The 20,943-nt window shown below is 53.6% G+C and overlaps 1 protein-coding gene across 4 annotated transcripts in view; it reads right to left on the minus strand.

Annotated features, from left to right (window-relative positions):
• The window catches only part of KHDRBS3 (KH RNA binding domain containing, signal transduction associated 3), a 272,767-nt gene that overhangs the window by 57,552 nt on the left and 194,272 nt on the right, over window positions 1-20,943 (minus strand). The window contains exon 10 of one of the 4 annotated variants that reach the window (XM_029222868.1): window positions 17,236-17,812. The exons of the other annotated variants lie outside the window; for them this stretch is intronic. The gene's annotated coding sequence lies outside the window, so the exon portion shown is untranslated. Of the gene's footprint in view, window positions 1-17,235; window positions 17,813-20,943 lie in introns of those variants that run through there. 4 annotated transcript variants of the gene reach the window in all.

Raw genomic sequence — 20,943 nt, forward strand, 5'->3', positions numbered from 1 at the left:
GATCCCCAAGGTTGACACACTTCCTCATGCTCTAAAGTGGGAAGCCCCTCCACTCTCCCCAGCTGCACCTGCACCCCACCAATCCCCTACTTCCACGGGTTCCAGGGAAGATTTGATAAAGTCCCAAATCCCCAGCTACTCCCTTGGTCTGGTTATCTGAACTGGACCTTATGGCAAATTTCTCCCCAGAACAAAGTCTGTTTCAAAAGGCATTTTCCTGGCAATGTTTGATGCTAACAGGGTTTTTCCCAGATAGCTGTTGTTTTCAGCCCTGGTCTTGTTCATTTCATCAACGTTTATTGAGCACCTACTGCATGCGATGATCTCAACCCTGGGGAGGCAATCATGTGGCTCGCACTCCAGCGAGAGGGAAGAGAGGGAACCAAGGCAGGGAGGAGGAGTGCTCACCCATCCCCAGCCAGTGGCCCCATCAAGCGTACTTCCTTGGAGAGCCTTTCCCACGATGGGTGGAAGGGGGGTTGGCCAGCGAGCGCTGGGCACAGGAAGCTACTTGCGTCCAATAGCTACCTTTCTCTCCCTCCTTCTTGACCAGCAAAACCTGCCTCTCAATGACAGAGGTTCCAAAGGCAGGTCCTCAAGTTCTCAGGCTCCCTTGCCACTAAGAGTGGTCATGTGATCAATGCCAGCCAGTGAGAGTGGAGGGCAAACCTGTTGAGGCTTCTGAGGAACATTTCTCTCTGATAAGATACAGATGCACAAATAGAAAGCCTCAGCCCTGTCTTTCCTAATCTTGATTTTTTTTTTTTTTTTTTTTTTTGCGGTACGCAGGCCTCTCACTGCTGTGTCCTCTCCCGTTGCGGAGCACAGGCTCCGGACGCGCAGGCTCAGCGCCATGGCTCACGGGCCCAGCCGCTCCGCGGCATGTGGGATCTTCCCCGACCAGGGCACGAACCCGCGTCCCCTAGCATCGGCAGGCGGACTCTCAACCACTGCGCCACCAGGGAAGCCCCTAGTCTTGATCTTTTATTTGGCTATGTGAGGAGATCAGAAATCCTGTGACATGGAGGACTTCAAAACGCACTAAGGAGACAGAGTAGAAAGAAAGAAAGGACCTGGGTTCTTGACAGCATCCTTAAGCTGTCTCTGGTCTGTAAAAGGAAGATGTGTCTATAAATGAAAGAATGGCAGCCTGAGAAACCTAGACGTCAAGGCAAAAATGGAGAACAGCCAAGTCAATAATAACCATTTCTCTCCAGAAGAAAGCAAATGGATTTATCAGAGCAGAGACAATGGCCATAGGACCTAGCACCCAGTAACCCTTTGTCCTATCCCTGAGTTTTCTTTTTAAGATATATATATTTTTTAATGCTTTTCTTTTTTAAAAAAAATTTATTTATTTTTGGCTGCATTGGGTCTTTGTTGCTGTGTGTGGGCTTGCTCTAGTTGTGGTGAGAGGGGGTTACTCTTCGTTGTGGTGTGTGGGCTTCTCACTGCGATGACTTCTCTTGTGGAGCACGGGCTCTAGAGCACAGGCTCAGTAGTTGTGGCACATGGGCTTAGTTGCTCCGCGGCATGTGGTATCTTCCCGGACCAGGGCTCGAACCCGTGTCCCCTGCATTGGCAGGCGGATTCCCAACCACTGTACCACCAAGGAAGCCCCCTGAGTTTTCTTTTAAAGTGTCCACAGTCAGCCCCAAACCAGGCGGGGGCAGGATGCTGTGTAGGGTCTGAAAACAAATCCCAGGCTCTGGATCCCACCTTCACTGAACCCTACCAAGATTCCCCAGCTGCTTCTAAGATTGAAAAAGAAAAAAAAGAAAACCCGGCCCTGAAGAGCTTTCCTTCAGCAGCAAGTCGGTCAGGATGGAATCAAACAATCCATCAAGGAGGAAATGAGGACACTCGAGTAGGGAATTGGAAATGAAGCTGAGACTGTCCAAGAAAGTAGATGAAGTATGAAAAGAAGCTTTCCTTTTAATGCATTTATACATGAGAACATCAAAAATACCACATCTGAGAGGGCCTGCATTTCCATTTGCAGAAGGAACCTTGGGACTAAAAGTCTGGGTGGAAGGTAGCAATGGCATCGCTACTGGGCCACTTGGAGGCCCTTGGGGTTTCCGCTCTGTCCCAGCCAGTGCATCCTCGGGATCAGGGGGGTAGGGAGGCAGCCAGAGGGCTGCTTCCAGAGCGCAGAGCTGACCTGTCCCTTTCAGACCAAAAAATGCCCATGAACTCTGTTGTCCCGAGGCCTGGGAATGGCTTCTTTCCACAGAGTCCTGAGCTCTCTGTGATCTGACCTTGGCCCCCTTCCCCTGCTGCCTGTTCCTGGCTCTGCTCCCTCAGTACCGATCCACGCACTTCTTCCCTCCTTCACGCCTCTGAGCCTTGACCCACGTTTTCCATCCTTCATGCACCCAACAAGCATTTGTTGAGTGCCTTCTGTGTGCCTGGCATTGGAACAGGTAACAGTGTATAAGGATGCATTAGATACATTCCAAGCTTTGAAGAGTTGCTGAGCCTAGTGGGGAAGACAAATACGTAAAAAGATCATCAAAAAGCAGTGTGCACAGGACGACCTGCACATCTGAGAGGGGAGCCTTGTGTGAGGTGTCAGAGCCCGAAAGGGGTGAGGAGGGCAGCCTGGCATGGACACGGCCAGCGTGGCGTGGAACCCAAACCGGGGGAAGAGGACAGCCTCATGGTGGGGCAGCTTGACAGGAGAGGTCAGAGCCTGGGGGAGGTGGTGGGAATGAATAGAGGAGATTTCACATACAGGAGGGTTGATAAATAAATGAATATGTTAAGGAGGATGGAGGGAAGTCAGGTTTCTCACCACTGGACTTACAAATACAGGAAGAGTGAAAGCTAGAATAAACTCTCTGGGGTTGGATTGGAATTGAATGTCTTGTGGGATCTTAGTTCTTAGTTCCCCGACCAGGGACCGAACCCAGGCCCTCAGCAGTGAAAGCGCTGAGTCCTAACCACTGGACCACCAGGGAATTCCCAACTCACGGTTTTCAATACATACAGATAGAATTAGAAATAAACATCCATACACATGTCTGATGCCACCAGGCAGCCATACTCCATTAACACCAAGCACACCTCTCACCCAGCCCTTGGCTTCTGGATACCCTTGTCTTAAAGGAATCAGGCCTTCTTGAGCAATGGCTATTTACATATTTTGAATGTAATCTCCTCACAGAATCTGCTCAAAATGGGAAGTAAAGGAGATCTGGACATCCCATCCTACCCAGATGTTCAAAATGATGGGACAAGTTGAAGCCACAAGTACGGCATCACTTCTGTGACATTCCCGTCAAAGGGGCCTGACCCAGCCTTGAGGGAACGTCAGCCTGAAGTGAGGGATACTGACAAAATAACTGGCCTGACGTTTTCAAAGGTGTAAAGGCCATCAAAGTCAGGGAGAGATTCAGATCTGGGTCCCCCCCCCATCCCCAGGGGCCCTTGGAACCCCTTGGCCTGCCCTTCCTTCTCAGCAGGGTTCATGGAGAGCTCGGCTGTGGTTCCATACATCTCCCCAGAGCCCCTGAGATGCAGAATTTCATATTACTGTGGGTCACCTCATCCCCTTCTCTTACAAGTTCACCAGGGGAACAGGAGAAATTAAAGAGAGCAGCAAGGAAAATAATTACTGGGCTGAAAGACTTGATAATTGCCAAATGATTGAAGTTCGCAGAGAGCTGGAACTATGGAGACTAGACAACTGATCTTCTCGACAAGAGTTCAGAAACGACAGCACTACCTGTAGCAATAATTGCAGAGTTTGCTAGTCCCAGGAGGGAAAAGCAAGGCCTACTTCCAAGAAAGTGATCTATATAGCTATGGAGATGTATTTATCGTGTCCCCGCTCCCAGTCAGCAGCAGACCGGTGAGGAGATACGAGTCCAAGCTTGGGGTCAGGCTTTTCAGTTGTCACGGCATTCATTGGATGTGGAGCCCTGGACAAGTTCTTATTCTATCTGAGCCCCAGTTTTCTCTTGTATAAAATGGGTTTAACAATACAAATATCATAAGGTCGTGGAAGTGTTAAATCCTACGTAAGTTGATTATCACAGTGAGAGCTCGGTGAGGGCTGGCACCTGCTGCAGTGGCTGCATTTTGCACCTCTATCTCTTTACTTTATAAGCAGCGGCGATGAGAAACAAAAACGAGGGCCAATGAGTCCAGAGAGGAAAGAAAAGCCAACTCAACTCACAAAAGAAGGGCTTCCCTGGTGGCGCAGTGGTTGAGAGTCCGCCTGCCGATGCAGGGGACACGGGTTCGTGCCCCGGTCCGGGAGGATCCCACATGCCGCGGAGCAGCTGGGCCCGTGAGCCACGGCCGCTGAGCCTGCGCATCCGGAGCCTGTGCTCCGCAACAGGAGAGGCCACGACAGTGAGAGGCCTGCGTATCGCAAAAAAAAAAACAAAAAAATACAAAAATAAAAAACTCACAAAAGAAATCTTGCTTCCTCCAGGAAGACTTCCCAGGCTTCTCAGGGACAGGTCACTGATCCCTTCCCTCCAGGCTTGCTGCAGCCAAGAAAGTCTGAGTCAGACCACACAGAACCACGCCTGCAACACAACATGAGGGGCTCCTCCAGCCCAGCACTAGTCAGGGACCCTCCCCTGGTGCCCATGCTCGCTCCAACCTGCTGTCTATGCCTCCTGAGCCTGACCTTGGCCTTGCTCTTTGGACTACTAACAGGTATGGCTTCTCCAGGTTAGACTTTTGGCTCTCTCTGTCTCTTTTTGTGTCTCTGCTTCTGTGTGTGTCTCTCTCTGAGAGACCTCACCTCTACTCCCTAGCGCTCACGACCCCCCAGCCTGAGTCCCCCAGGCTCAGTGGTGGAACAGTGGGATTGGTGCGATTCTATACCCAGGCCCCAGCCCTAGCCCGGTTCGCCTGGAAACCGCCCCTCCCCACCACAGCTGCAGCTCCAGGGCTATCCTCAGCCCCCCTCCCTCTTCTAGGGCTGGGAAGCCAACTGGACCCAGGCCCAGCAGAGCTGTTACCCAGGAACTTCCAGCTACAGTGGACACTTCACCTGCCTCTGATGATGGAGGCCACGGGGTATGAAGCTCAGAAGCTGAAAGTGAACAGCAGCCCCCGTGTGAAGGAAGCTAACTTGCAGCAAATGAAAATTAATCCAGCAACTGGGGGAAGCGGGGCCGGCGGAGCAGGGCTGGGCGCTGTGCTCCTGTCTGAAGCAGGGTCTTTGCTGCCCGGCGCGGCCCCCGATTATCGCCGGACGGACGGCCAGGAGGCAGAGGCTGTGCTCCCTGGGGACGACAGGCCTGTGCCTGTGCTGTCCGGTGGCCCCGGCTGTCCCCACTCTTCTGCAGGCTTCGTGTCGCCTCACCTCCTGGCCGCTGGCCCTGCTGGCCTTCAGGGCCTTAAAATCCAACCCCCCGCACTTGGCAGGGAGCCTCAGGGTCAGTGGCCCTCACAGTGGGGCTGTTTCCCAGAACCCACGCCCCCTCCCTTCCCTGATCCGAGTCCAGCTGCTGGACGGGGTCGGCGTCCTGCATCTCCCACCAGCCCCAGCTTATCGTGCCCGAGGGCGGCCCTCTGACCCCCCCCCCCTTCCAGACCTCCCTTCCCCAGCCACTCCCACATCCATGAACACCCGAATTCCCACTTCAAATTCCTACGGGCAACTCTTGCTGAGCCCCCATCCCCGCCCCGGTGGACGATGCAGAGGTGGGAGGGAGCTCGACCTGATTTTGGGGGCTCCAGAGGCCCAGGTGAGGCCTCTCGTCTGTGGTCGTCCGGCCCCTCGATCCCAGTGCCCATTCTCGCCTCCCAAAAGCCTGTGTCTACACAGCAGTCACCAGTGATCTCCTAAAGCAGGAGACAAACCATGACCCTCTTCGTTGCTTTCTCGTCACCGTTGAGGAAGGTGCCTGACTCTTCCCATGACCGCGAAGGCTGTCCGTGCCATGGGCCCTGCTGCCACTCTGACCTGTCCTCCCGCCACAAGCCATGCTTCCCTTCCTGCTCTCCTCTCAGGCCCTGTGCTGGGGCAAACTTCCCGGCGTTCAAGGGTCAGCTGCCCTCACACTTTGGTCTCAGCTGCAAAGCCCCTACCCTGGTGCCCTCTGTGCGGAGGCCCTACCCGTCCACTGGCCTGGCTGGGGGAAAAGGCAGCAGAACCTCCCAAGAGGGCACAGGGCTCCCTGCTGCCCCCCATGAGTCTCTGGTCAGTGCCTGCCCGAGGCGTGTTCCAGTCCCAGCTGGGACCAAACTCACAAGGCCAGGATGGCACTTTTGATTTCTGTTCTTAGCTCCCTGAGGTCCTAGTAAGATGGGAAACACCGGAGGCTGGGTTTGCAAAGGACCCGAGGAACTCGGAGAAGAACCAGTGGTCCAAGCCTTTGTGTCTGAATGAAGAAAAGGAGGCAGAGGGGAGACACTGCCGACTTAAGTCCCCAGTGAGTGAGAGACGAAGCTGTCACGCATCCCTGAAACCTGCGGATGTGAGGGCAATAGCCAAGAGAGGAGTTCCCCCACCAGCCTCTCCTTTAATTCTCTGACATGTGTGCCCTGAGCTCTGAGGAGACAGGAGACGGAGGTCAGTTCTCATCTACTAGGTCACCTGTCCAGCAGAGCGCCCTCCCCAGAGCTCAGTGGCTGAAAACATGTTTACTATTTCTCCTCATTCTCCCTCAGCAACCAAACACACACGCACTGCAGGCCTCCTCGTCCGGGCCCAGGCCTGGGTTGGCACTTGGAACACAGAGGTCGGGGAGAAAGGGGTTCTGCTTCTGGGTTGATGGAGCAGCTCACGCTGCTGCCTTCAGCTGAGAGCTTAGCTGGGGAGCCCTGGCTCTCCTCCACGTGGCCCGACTCTCTGTGTGCTGTCTCAACTCCTGTGGCCTCTGGGTGAATCCTTGTGTCCACCAGCCGATAGCCCGGACTTCTTAGAGCATGGCAACTGGATTCTGGGGGGGAGCCTTCCGAGAGGACAGGCCCCAACACGGAGGCAGATTTAAAGCCTTTGCTGGCATCACAGGGGCTGATGTGACCCTTGGCCAAATCAAGTCATGTGGCCAAACTCAGAGTCAATGTCAGAGGGGCAGGGGATGCCAGGAAGTGGGGTTCCCTGGAGGCACTCAGGCACCTGTCTGCAACACTCATCCTCCCCACAGACAGACATGCAGCTTCCCCAGGAGAAGGAAAATGTAGGGCCGGCCGGTGGAAAGTCTGACAGGAGAGTCTAAATGAAGCTGGAATCCCAAAGCGCTAGAATGTGTTCCATATGTGTGAAACGGGGAAAAAGAAAAAGCACACACTGCAGAGAGACAGCAGGAAACTCTGCCCACTGCTACCTGTCTCAGCACGGGGTAGAGAAAAACCTCCCCTGAGGATCCGTAACCACCAACCAGCTCTCACACGTATTTGCAGACCAAACTATTGCTCTACCTGTAGTTCCAAGACCCTTTGTCTGCAAGGGCGGCCATAACAAAATGCCACAGAGCAGGGGCTTAAACAGTGGAAATTGTTTTCTCATAGTTCTGGAGGCTAGAAGCCCAAAATCAAGGTTCCTGGAGGGTTGGTTTCTGGTGAGAGGTCCCTTCTCTCTGCCTCACATGGCCTTTCCTCTGTGTACATGGAGAGAGAGAGAGAGAGCGCGAGAGAGCGCGCTCTGGTGTCTCTTCCTGTTCTTATAAGGACACCAGTCCTACTGGATTCGGGCGCCACACTTATGACCTCATTTAACCTTATCTCCCTAAAGACCTTATCTCCAAATATAGTCGCACTGGGGGTTAGGGCCTCAACATATGAATTTGAGGGGGACACAGTTTAGTCCATAACCAATCACAAGCTTAGAATTCATTTTAAAGTAAAGCAAATATGAATCATTTCTAGAAGAATGCAACTTCATTCCAGTACTGGAAGAATTTCTACAGATAAATATCCAAGGAACATGAATTCACAATTAAAAAAAAAATCTCAAAACACTTAAGGAAACAAAACACTGTTAATGTGGAACCAGACCCACAAATAATTAGGCGCAGTATCATTTATACATTTACTGTTTAAAGGAATAAAAGAAACTATCCACAGGAATATGAGATGGTAAAATTGACAAGCAGATCTAAAAAGTAGTGCTTCTCTAAATTGAAAAAATAATAATTGAAATTTAAAACTCAGCAGGTCAAACTGCAGATTGGCTACAGACGATGGGAGAATTCATGAACAGGAAGATAATTCTGAAGAAATTGCCTCAAAACGTAGCATAAAGAGACCAAGTTGAAAAATATAAAAGCAAGATTAAAAAAACAAGACTCATGTGAAAAGGCTTACAATCTTATGATCAAATTTCCAGAACAGTGAATATGGGGAAGAAGAAATTCTGAAGAGAAAATCTAAGAATTTTCTAGAAATGAGGAAAGACAGGTCAGGATTCAGGAAGCTCAACCTACCACAAGAAAATATCCAGGCTCAAAGTGAAGAACGCTGAAAACCAAGATTCTAAAAGCTTCCAGAGACGGAAGACAGATTCCCTCTCACGGAACCATCACAGATTGGGAGCTGACTTCTGGGTAGCAATAGTGAAATGCAGAGAATGATACGATAATATCACAAATGTCCTGAGAGAAAACGTTTGTCAACCTAAAACTATATTCAGCGAAAATCTTTTAAAACGGAGCATGCAATCAAGACATTTTCCAGACAAGTACAAACCAAGAGCATTTATGACCAGTGGCCCTTCACTGAAGGAAATTCTGAAGGAAGAGTTTCAGGAAAAAAAAAAAAAAAGTCCTCTGAAAGCAGAAAGTCCCTCAGAAGAGACAGTGAGCAAATAAGTGGATAAATATATAAGCAAATCTGGGCTTTCCTGGTGGTGCAGTGGTTGAGAGTCTGCCTGCTAATGCAGGGGACACGGGTTCGAGCCCTGGTCTGGGAGGATCCCACATGCCGCAGAGCAACTAGGCCCGTGAGCCACAACTACTGAGCCCCAGTAGTGGCCCTGCCGCTGCCCCTCACTTGTCATCAGCGAGAGCCAGATGCCAGGAGTGGGGCTGTGCGGCCCGCCAAGAGCGGGAGGGGACCTGCTGTCCCAGAGGTGCCCTGGCCTGACCGGATCTCAGGCCAGTCAGCGTCTGGGGTGGGGAGGGGAGGGAAGATCCCCCAGGAGTGGAGAGGGGACACTGAGGGGTTATGGGTGACCGAACAAACCACTGTCCCAGTCGCCCAGCGCCGCCCCCAGCCCCGGGAAGTGGCCCCGAGATGAAGTCCCTTCCTTCCTCCTGGATCTCGGTCTGACCCTCTTTTTGTCAGGCTGGGCTGGACGTGACCAGCGGACCCCTCTTCTCTACCTTTTTGGCTGCGTTTCCTACAATGCTAATAAAACCGAGCAAACAACTTTTACGCACCCAGTGCCCTCAAAGTGGCCCCAGAAGAGAGGGTGAGGCCCCGGAGACCGCTTGGTCCTCTCCCCACTCACTGATTTTCTTGCAGCTTTTCACTCAAGGAGAGTTTCTATCTTGGAGGCGGAGGGAGGCCCCCTCCCATCAACCCCCCCCCCCCGCCCACCCCCCGGCCCCAGCGCGGCCCATCTCTTCTGTGAAGCGTCTATTTACAAAGCAGGTCACGGTCTGAGGAGCACGCTGCCGTCTAAAAATAGAAAGTCATTACGCAGCAGACAAGCGCCAGCTCCGGCCTGCAGAGCTGCGAGCTGGGGCAGCGCTGTTCCCTCCTCTTCTCCCCTTTTGCTCCTTCAGCCTCTCCTGGCCCAGCACCGCCCGCAGCTGCAGGTCACAGGCCACCTGGCCGCCCACGGGCCGCGCCATCTCCACCTGGGTCCTGGCTCAGCCCCAGAACCCAGCCCGGGCAGGACCTGGTTTCCCTTTGATTCTTTCGACAATCCCCCCGAGGCTAGTGTTCTCGTCCATTCGTCCACTGAGGGACCCGAGGCTCAGGGCGGCAGGGGACTGTCCCCAGATCAGGAGGCCAGCGGGTGGCAGAGCTGGGAGGAGTGGCAGGTCAGTCTCAGGGGATTTGTCCGTCACGCCAGGGGCTCCACCTCACGTCCCCAAGGGCCATTCTCTCTGGGACGAGCGCCGTGGGCCCTGGCACCATGAAGAGACCCTGGGAAGTGCGGGGCGGCTCTCTGCCCGCCCCCTCCTGTGGGGCCTGCCTGGGAGGCGGGGTAGGGGACCCTGATGCACCTCTTTGCCTGGGATCCACCCCTCAGGGCACCGAGGGTGCCTGCCCTGTGCCTGGGAGAGCCTTGCGGCCGCGGATCAAGGGGACAGCTCTCCAGATGGGGGATGGCCTCTGACGCCGAAGGAAAGGAGACGGGAGCCTTGGGCATGAACAAGGGCGAAGAGGAGCCCGAGACCCCGGAGCTGCTGTCTCCACGGAGGCTCTGCGCGGCGCAACCTTAAAGCAAAGTACGAGAACGAGAGCCGGCGCGGTTGAGAGAAGCCCCGCCCCCCCCGAGTGTGGGAGTGTCTGGACGTGCGGAGGCCGGTGCTGCGCGTGGCCCTGCTCGGTGGTGGGCAGGGTCAGCTTTGTGCATTAGGCTCGTGCTCAGGTGGGGGCATGTCTCCTGGCACCTCTGGCCAGTGTGGCAGGGCCCCTCCCTTCTCACCTGCAGGGGCTGCTGCAGCCGAGGGCGGGTGGAGGATGCCCCTGACAGTCTCCCGCGCTGGGTGCCGTCTGCTCGGGGGATCCTCTCCCCTTGACCCACGGGGAACCCGGACAAGGCACTGCTTGTTTCTTGAGTCCTGCCCCTGCTGAGCTCACAGTGAGCCAGGAGGTGTAAGGAGTATGTTTTGCTTAACGGTGCAAGTCACCATCCTATCGTGACACAGAGGGAGGACTGGGTTGTGACCTTTCCAGCTAACTTGATTCCTTCATAGCACGCGGAAGAAAGGATGGAACAAAACCTTATTGCTTGGGCCATGGACTTCAAATGCAAATAGCAAATGAGGCCAAATAGTTACCAGCAAATGCCTGCAGCGGCCTGGGTGGGAGGCGATAAAGAACCGTGGGGACTGCGGCAAACGCCGGGGCCTGTGCCTCGGTTCCATGGCTCCACGCCCCAGCAGACCCAGGGCACGCAGAGCGCGGGCTGAGGTTGCAGGTCCCCTGCTTATCGTGCAATCAGAAATGTAGATAATCGTGTAGCGTTATTTGGTAGCAGATGAAAATAATCTAAAACACTGGGAAAATAATCTAACAACACTTGTTGTTGGCAAGTCAGAAGCAGAGAAAATAGGCACACTGCTTGATATTTAATGCAAAAGTTTTTCTAAGGTATCTACAGCTTGACCTAAATTATTCAGTATAATAGACGTGTAGGAAAAAGTATCTAGGGAGGTGAATACTCTGTGATACAGTTGCACCATTTGGTTTAAGATGGAGAAGTTAAGCAAGGGAAGGACCAGCTCTCCTGGATCAAGCCTGCACAGCCTTAGGAACGATTGAAAGGGCATGTGTGTTCATTACGAAAATAGTCTGTGGTTTCCCATTATGAACTGGGAATCCCTTTCAATCCAGAGAATCCAGGCGGAGAGGCCTACACAGGGCCCACGCTCCTGGGATCTTCTTGGGCTTGGGGCTTCCCCTACAGCTGCTCTGCAGACAGCACCGCGGCGACCACGGGGGGCCCGAGTGGCTTTGGACTCAGCTGCCCGGTGGACTTGCCCTTTGCGTCCCTCTTTGGAAGATTTTGGATCTTGCCCCCTGCATCATCATCTTTGGAAATCATGAATTTCCTGCCCACAAAGGGAAGCAGATCCAATCCCCTCTGCCTGCACCGTTGCGTTATGATTCGCTTTGGGTGTTGACGTTGATGTCCCCTCGACAGCCGCCGGCGGCTTCCCCAGGAGCCCGGCCTTGGGCGAGGGAATGAGCACAGCATAGCATTTTGTTTGGGGAGATCGTCCTACATTTTGCTGAGCAGAAATACCACGTGAGGCTAGCCCGGAGAGCTAAAGGGGCTCTGGTTTTTAGAAACCCTGTGTGATCTTCCCGCCCACGTGAGGGTGGGCGCGTCCTCCCCGCACCCCGCACAGTGCAGGTGATCAGCCCACCCCCGGCCCCACCCTATCACCCCAACTGCTGGCTTCTGAGAGTCCCTCCACCGCACCCCGAGGTGGCGACAGAGAATCTCCATTTTAGCGATGGAAGAACCGAGGCTCAGAGAGCTTCTACATGGCTCAGCTGATGGGGAAGGACAGGAACGGGGAAGCCTGGGCCTGGCTCCGGAGAAGCAGCCAGGGGTTAAGGGTGATAGGACATCGGGGGTTAACACGACACCCACGGGGCCGGGCGCCTCTGTCTGGAACCGCGGTGGTCTGCTACTGGGAGAAGTGGGTGATGAGTCACTCGGTGGGCAGCCTCTCGCTCCCGGCTGGTTAGACCGGTCGAAGCAGGGCCCAGCCGCCGGCCAGGGGGCCGGGGTCCTGGGGTGGAGGAGGCCAGGGCCTCTGGGAGTGATGGCTCTGGAACCAGTGGGGAAGCTGGGCTGAAGCCCCCTCGCGGGCCGCGAGGGTCAAGGGAAGGCTGTGACCCACACCTGAGGACTGCAGGGGCTGCACCCGGCGCACCGAGTGCGCGCCCGGCAGCTGGGGGACCACTCACTGGTGGGTGGAAGGGGCCCTTGCACCTGGCGGGCACTTCACGGGAGCCTGCTGTCGTGGTGTCGTGGGGAGGGCGAGTCCTTGTCCTGCCCTCAGGAGGTCACTGTCATGGAAATGAAGGCTGAGGCTCTTCACCTGGGGAGGGGGGCGGAGAGTGGCGTCCACGGTCCCCCTGGGAAGTGCCTCTGCGCATGCGCGCGCACGCCAGTCAGGGTTCTAGGGTTCTTCCCGTTCTAGTGCACAGCTGACAGCTGCCGAGAGCTTACCACGTGCCAGGCCTCCTCCTGACGATCCGGGAGGGGGGCACGACTCTCCCCATTTTGTGGGGGAGGACACAGAGGTGTCAAGTGACCCCCCCCGGGGGTGGGGGGAGCCCGGAGCAGTCCCCCGGCCATACTATCCCGCGGGGGGTGGGGGACGGGCCGGGGAGGGGGGGTAAGGACCACAAGCCAGTGGAAGAAGCGACGTGATGTGACTTCTGAAATCAGGGTCGAGCCCGTGGCCCCCTCGCTTGGGGACTCTCTCTCTTGGACCTATTGCTCTGCGGGAGGCTGGCTGCCGTGTCGTGAGGACCCTCGGGCGGCCCGTGGAGGGGCCCGTGGGACAAGGGCCAGAGCCTCCCGCCAGCAGCCCCGTGAGTGACTCGGTGAGTGGATTCTCCAGCCTCCAGGAACCGCAGCCCCTGCTGACGGTTTGCACCCTCGTGAGACTCTGAGCCAGAAACAGTCCCTGATTCTCGACCCTCAGGGAATGTGTGACATTGTAAATGTTTGCTCTGTTAAGCTGCTAAGTCCTGGGGTGGTCGGTTACAGGGCAGTTGATAACAAGTGCACCCAGGTATGGGCTGCAGGGAGTGCGCTGTGCCTCCAGAGGATGCCCTGTGCTGGGTCACCTCCATGAGCCAAAATGAGGGACAATTTGGAGGAAGAGCGTTTGGGGTGAGGGCAGAGCAAGGACAGCAAGCCATCTGGGACAGGCTGCCGGGGAAGGTGCTGTCTAAAGGCAGGAAGGTGGGCGAGGACATGGGCACCGGGAGAGAGGCCAGAGCCAGGCAGCCCGGGGAGGGACTCGAAATCACCACGGAGCCAGAACACGGACGAGAAGCTCTTAGCTTCTGCACAGAAGCATCCCTTTGTCGGAGCTTCCCATAATGCAATGCAAAAGCACCAGGCCTGGGCCACTTTGCAAGATTTAAGTCGCACCGAAGGCAGGGCCGTCGGACTAGCAGAAAGCAGAGCTCCTTCGGCGTCGTGGTCGTGATTTTCACAACTCCACCAAGGCATCCCTTTAAAAAGCTAGCTCTGAGGGTTGAAGACAGTTAAATACACATTGAAAAAGTCATCAGCTGTTATTTTTAAAACCACGGGAAGTTGCTCAGATCCTTTAAAAATCAAACACTAGAATGGCTATCTCAGCCTGCCATGCTTGAAAGCTGCTGCTGACAGACGGGCCAAGGAGGAAGCCCCGCTGAGACGGACCAAAACCAGCTTAGCTGGAGAAAAGTAAAGTGGAATTTCAAATCGAAAGACTTTTGTCCAGTTGTTCAGGGCTAACCGCACCCTCTCACACCTCCTCCGCAGCCCGTTAGGGGTCTGGCCCGGGGCTGAGCTGGGGACACTGTCACCTGGGATGCAGTGGGGCCTGCAGAGCCCTGAAGCCAGCGCAGGGCCCACGAGGAGGCCAGTGACTCTAACGCAGTGTGACAACCAGGCGGGGTCTCTGGGGCAGAGCTTCCGGCACCAAGTCTTAAAGGAGGCACACGAGTTGGCAGAATCCCAGCGCTTCCAGATCCCTGTGATGCAAACGGGTCCCAGATCTCCCTCCCCGGGGGCCACGCAGTGAGGCCTCGGGGCTCTGAGCTGTGTGTATGTCATCATTTCCTTTTCCCTGCCACGTCCTGAAATGGCAGGGAGCACGGAGCAAGCAGAGAGGTGACCAGGCCGACAGGACGCGTGTGCTGAGGTGAAACGCAATGAACGGGTACCGACGGTCTGGGCGAAGGGCCTCAAGCAGCCCCCCGTGAGGGGGACGCACGGGGGCACACGGTGCGCTGCGTCAGGGCGGCCGAGTGGGGAGCTAGGCCCTGCCCCCAGCTGGCGTACAGAATTAGAGCCACCTGAGGATGGTGGTCGCAGGGGGGATTTCAGGCTGGAGGGGTTGGTAGGGTCCAAATCGCGGAGGGCCTGGGCGACAATCGGAGAAGCCGCGGGTGCCCCAAGGGTGCTGGCCGCGCCTCTGAAGGGCGATGTCACACAGCCCTGGCAGCAGGCGCCCCGGTGCGCGTATATGCCGAGCTGTCCCCACCTCCCCACCCGGCCCCAGCCCCGCCATCTGCGCTGCTGTCGGCCACGCCCGCTCCTGTGCTCCTGTCGGGGCATCTCCCCAGCACCCTCACTCTCTCCCACGCTCTCAAATTTCTCATCTCGAGGCCACAGCCCTCTCCGGCGATACTTTAAAGCAAACTCCTTGGAAGAGTTGACTACACAGGCCGACCTCGCTTTACTACGCTTCGCAGGTACTGCGCTTCTTACAGATTGAAGGTTTGTGGTAACCCTGCGTTGTCAGGTGATGGTTAGCACTTTTCAGCAATAAAGTCTTTTTTAATTAAAGTATGTATCTTGTTTTTTTAGACATGATGCTGTTGCCCACTTAACATGTTTCCACTGCACCGTAGTCTTAACTTTTACACGCACTGGGAAACCAAAACCTTTGTGACTCACTTTACTACTGCAGTGTTTGTTACCTTTACTGCGTGGTGTGGAAGCGAACCCCCAGTACCTCCGAGGTCTGCCTGCTCCATTCTCTCATGAATCTGCCTAGGCCTCACTCTGAAGCAAAGCATGGCCAGCACGGCCTCTACGCGGCTACCGTGTCCAGTCTTCCTCATGTCACCTGCCCCCTGCAGCAGAGGGTCACGGCCCTCCTCCGGGAAACCCTCTCTACACGTGCCGTCGAGGGCAGGACTCTTGGTTCTCTTCTTACCTCCCGGCAGCTCCTTCCTGGGGTCTGGTTCTTTGCCATCTCACTGACTTGTACGTGTTGTATGTTCCCTGGGCCTGTTCTCTCATGTCCACACTCAGGCTATACCTTTACAAGACATCTATATTCTAACGGCTCTCAAATTCCCATCTCCAGCTGAGATCTCCCCTCAAACTTCAGATCTGTATCTTAAACAGTCCCTTCTGCAATCTTCCCATCTCAGAAAGAAGTTTCTATTTTCCCAATGGCTCTAGATCAAAATCTTTGCATCATCCAACCCCTTCTTTTCTGTACCTCACATCCAACCTGTAGACTAAGTGTTATCGGCTCTACTTTCTAAGTGCGTCTCAAGTCTGGCCAGTCCTCAGGACTTGCAGGGTGGCCACCCCGGGCCATGCCAGCATTCCCTCTGACCTTCACCGCAGGGGCTTCTAACAGGTCCCCCCCTACCTTGCCCCACTATCGCCGCTTCTCCACGTGGTTGCCGAAGTGATTCTGTTGAGATATACATCGGATGGATAGTGTTCCTCTTGGGCTCAGTGTGCCTGATAGTCCCTCTGAAGTAAAGCTCAGAGACGGCCCTCCACGCCCAGGCCCCGCCCCCACCCTGACTTCCTTCCTGCATCCTCGGGGCTCCTCCAGCCCTCGTGTTCCCACCTCAGGATCCTGGCACCTGTTAGCGTCTTGACGTAGCTCATTTCTTTACTTTTCTAGGTCGCGGCTGAAACATCACCTTATTATTCCCCTATGGCCCAAAGTCAAGTCTAACCCCTCTTCCCGTGACTGTGCTCTGTCGCCCCCAGCTCTGTCACTGCCTGGCGTCCTCTGGTTTGCGGGTGATGGCCTGGCTCCCCCCACTGGGAGGTAAGCTCCTCGAGGCAGGAGCCCCTCTGCTCTGTCCTGTGCTCTCACACGCAGGGCGGTGCCCAGCATGCAGGAGGCTCTCAGTAAATGTGTGCTCAGTGAACTTAAGTGGTACAGGTGGCACAGTATGAGGCCAAGACTAAGGCAGTGAGAGTGAGGCTGGGAGAAGCGGGACAGACAGGAGGTGAGTTGGACAGTTCGCATCCCTGGGATTTCACTTGCAGCTTTATGACTGTGTCTCCAACTCAGGAGGGGAAAAGGCTGCAGGCAGAAAGGGAGCTCAAATTCCTCCCCACTTACGACAGTCTGGCTCCCATCCTAAAGTTCCTGCTTGTTTAGGATTAATTCCACACAGGGGCACTGCTGCCCGTGCTCTGGTGAGCACCCACGCCCACTCACCGCAGCACTGCCGTGGCCCTCCGGGACGCGGGCCTTTATTCCTTGCACTTCTGAGATGGAGAACCACGTATCTGACAAACGCAAAAGTGCCAACTGCAGGAGTAGAAGATCATGTCTTTAGGGTGCATCACGAGAGGATAAGGAAGAGCAAACCTATCAGAAGTTGTTCTGTGCTTTTAACACAATGCTCCCAACACGGTACCCTGTAAAAAGTGAACGCCTTGAGGGAATGTGTCTTTGAGGTAAGAAAGTGACAACTTAATGATGCACAAGACTGTTTCCGAAATTCCAAGACTAGGAAGCGTGTTGTGTGAGCTTCTAGCAGAAGGAATAAAACGCATCCTGCCGGGGCGTACTGAATTAAAATCACAAAGCACCAGTAAGTGATGAAAAGAGAAGGAACTGAGTAATACTGTCCATGGGGATGACGACCTTTATGTTCCACAACAAAGTACAGAGGCATGAAAACCGGGCTTCTATTCTGACAGCGCCACTGCTTCTCGCAGAAGCCTTTATAATTAACCTTTTATGTGGCCGCTTACTTTTGGCATAACATGTTCATATTTATTGGTCCATAATTGAGTTGGATAAATCATTTTCAAAGCTGGAATTTGTGCTGAGGCTTGACTTCTTGTGAGCTGTGAGTTGTAGCCATATATGGTTCTCAAGTGTGCAGAATTTAGAGCTGGGCTGAAATAACAAGCCTTTGTTTTTCTAGGTTTATATTAAAGTAGAAGAGATTGAAATGGGCAGCCTTTGTTAAGCAATACACAAATCATTTGTTTTCCTGTTATGAGGAGACAAAGAGATTGACTTTCTTTCCCTTTCTCAAACAGATTTTCCAAATTAAAAAGCATACCATTTTATAAAACATTTCATGAAACAAAGTTGTACAAAAAAAAAAAAAAGTGATTATTTTCAAGTTCTCAAGTGAATTCATTTACTGACTAGGCACGTTGGTGAGTTGATTATTCTTAAGCAGTCCATAATTGCAAGGAAAGTTCCTGAAAGAGAGGAAAATGGTATATATTTGTATACTTCAAGTAACAAATTATTTACACTCTGGTGGGAATGGCAGGATTTAGGCAGAGGAAGCAGGCAAACTGAAATTTGATAGAAATGAGAACAACAATGCAAAAGAGAATTGTAGAGATTAAGGACATAAAATATTTGTGTTCAGTAAGGCAGATGAGTGATTAAACAGTATGGTGATGATCAGACTCCTCCCTGTTATGACATGTATGGGTAGGAGGAGGCTTTCAGGATGGCCATGCCTCTTTTCACACGGAACCTCCCGTACTAAAATGTGCAGTGACTTCCTATGGATACACACTGGCACTGTCCTTGCCTTCCCGTCACCTGAGAAGAGACTTGGCTTTCAGGTATATTTAAACAAAATTTTATTTACTAACACCGAACAATATATTCTGACGTGCTAATTACAACAAAAACTGTTGTTTCAAAACCCAAGCGGCAACCAGAAGGAAACAAAACACAAAACAGAACCTAATCACAAGAGAAGACACGGCCTTCGCCACGCTTGCTCCTCACTGCTCTGGTCACAGATGCGCAGAGGAGGGGAGGGGGACCATCCTCGAGGCTCCCTGTGATGTGACCCAGCCCCGCCCCACCCCCCCCCCCCCCCCCCCCCCGCCCCCCACCGGCACCTGCCCCTTAGTTCCCAGCAACTGCTTACTCGTCCCCAGACACACGAGGCCCCTCCCTTCCTCCCCCACGACCTGCACCAGCCTGGCAACTCTGACATCTCCTCCTCCGGTGTCTGCTTCAAGATTTCGACTTAACTGTAAACCCCGCTTCAGGTTTCTCCTCCTCTGTGAAGCCTTTCCCTCCTCGCCCTTCCTCGGCCAGAGCTCCTGACCTGTGCCTCTGCACCCTCTGCCTTCACCTTGCCTGTCACGACCGCTCGCGGAGCCAGGGACAGTGAGCCTTGGCCCCCGCACACGGCACCGGTGTGCCAGGACGAACCAGACACAGACAGTTATTTTAAAGGCTAATACTTAAAAAAAGGAAACAGCTAATAGAGTGCATCTATCCATTAGGGTACTGTTTAATTCATCAATGCCTATTTCTTGAATGGCTTGATGACTGCGTGCTCTTAAATTACACATGACGGCCTTGCTCCTGACCCCCGAGGACTTCTCAGGGCTGCAGGACAACCCACACATCAATCAGCAGATCAGAATTAGGGGTTCGACACTTGGGTGTTACTGGCCAGTACTCTCAGAGTGAAGAGAGACAAGGGTTCTCTGGGCAGAAGGAGAGAGAGAAGATCTTGAGGAACTGGCAGGCTCTGGATACCCAGAGGAGAGGAGAAGGTGGGCAAAGATACGGCGGATGGAAGGGCCAGCTGGGGGCCGGCTTCCTCAGAGAGGCCGTGGGCCCCTTAAGAGCAGAGGCCTCCCCTTCCCCGGGTGCGTCCACAGTGCTGAGCACAGGGCCTGCCACTGCAGGTGGGCCTTAGAATCCATCGGCTCGTGAAAGGAGGCTCCAGGAGTGAGGAGACCAGCGGGAGCCTGAGGAAGGCTGGTCTTTCACCATCCCTGTAGGACACAGCCGAGTGCCTAGAGCTGTCCTCGCTCACTTGCTCACACGGGGATCCAGCCCACCACGTGCCCACCTCCGTGGGAAGGAAAGACCACTGTGAACCCGCTCTGCGCGGGTGAGTTTTCTGTGTGACCGCCCCCCCAGCAGGTGCTAACAGTTGTACGCGGTGATGGAGAGTATAGCACTGAGGGTTCAAGTTTCCTTCAGAAAAGCATATTAAGATACACCATTACCTCTACGGGGAGCAATACAGTAATAACTCTAAGAAAATGTAATGACTCAATAAATCTACCTTAGAAACTTATTCTACAGATGTATGCGAACGTGCACAAGAACAGAGATGAAGGGCTGTGCTTTCTAGCACTGTCTTTAATAAATGCAAAACACTGGAAGCAAAGCTACTTGTCAACAGTTGTTTAAATTATGATGTGTTCATATAAATATTATTCAGCCAATAAAAAGAAAAACATACCTTTAGAATTTAAAATGATAGAAAACGAACTCAAAGGTATACTCTAAAGTGAAACAAGGCAGGTATAAAAAAGTGTGCTGTTCTGTATGTTAAAAACAGTAACCATTAGTCTGTGAAGAAGCAATGCACATGTTTTTCTATCTCTGAAAAAAAACAAAAAAAACCCCAAAAAACCCCAAGACCAACAGCTGCCTCTGGGTGCTTGAGGGCAGGGGTGGGAATTAAGACCAACTTTTCATTGTACCCTTTTTCCGAAGTTTTGGATTTTGTACCGAGCACATGCTATCACCTACTAAATATAGGGCATGTTTTTGTTTTCCAACTTCTCCTTTTCCACTGAAAAAGCCAATGGTTACAGAAGTCAATTATCTCATTTCCACTGATAAACCAAACTAACATTGAGAAGGGCTCAGTGTCAGTATTTTAAGAATTACAGCGTCGTTTGCTCATTAATTCATTCAGTCATTCGCCCCTCAATGAGCACTGTCAGCCCCCGCTTTGCACCAGGCACCTCGCTGGGATCTGGACGGAAAGTCAAATGAGACGTGGTTCCGTCTTTGAAGAACCTGAAGCGGTGCTGCTGGTGAGAAAGACAAATACGTCAACAAGTGAGCAGAGATCGGCTTCAGGAGGGCACCTCCAGCCCCGCGCCCGTCACAGCGGCGTCTGCTCATCTGTTCCACCTCTGTGTTCTGAGAGCCTGTTAGGTGCTAGGAAGTGTGGCAGTGAGCAGACGTGGGGAGGTGAGGAAAGGCGTGGATCTTGCCGTGGTGGTCGGGTGAGCTCTTACATACGTGCATATACGAACGGCAACATTTAACAACCTGGTAAATTCTCTTCCAGTGGAAGAATGACTCTAACTTGACCCGATGAAGCCGGTGAAGTCCTAATCTACACTGTCCCGTACCAGGAGACACCACGCCACCTTGTTCATTTCACTCACCACCTACATGACGGCTGTGCTAAGCCATGGTACCTGCACTGAAGATGTTCACATTGGGGGGGGGGGGGGGGATGGAGAGGAGAGTAAACAGTCAATCGTAGGACCCCATTCTGCAGATGAGGGCCCTCCAGTAGGGATTCTGCACCCAGGGAGAT

The sequence above is a fragment of the Monodon monoceros genome, unplaced genomic scaffold (assembly GCF_005190385.1).
Source record: "Monodon monoceros isolate NGI ecotype Baffin Bay Population unplaced genomic scaffold, NGI_Narwhal_1 Super_Scaffold_14, whole genome shotgun sequence".
NCBI classification, from domain to species: Eukaryota; Metazoa; Chordata; class Mammalia; order Artiodactyla; family Monodontidae; genus Monodon; species Monodon monoceros.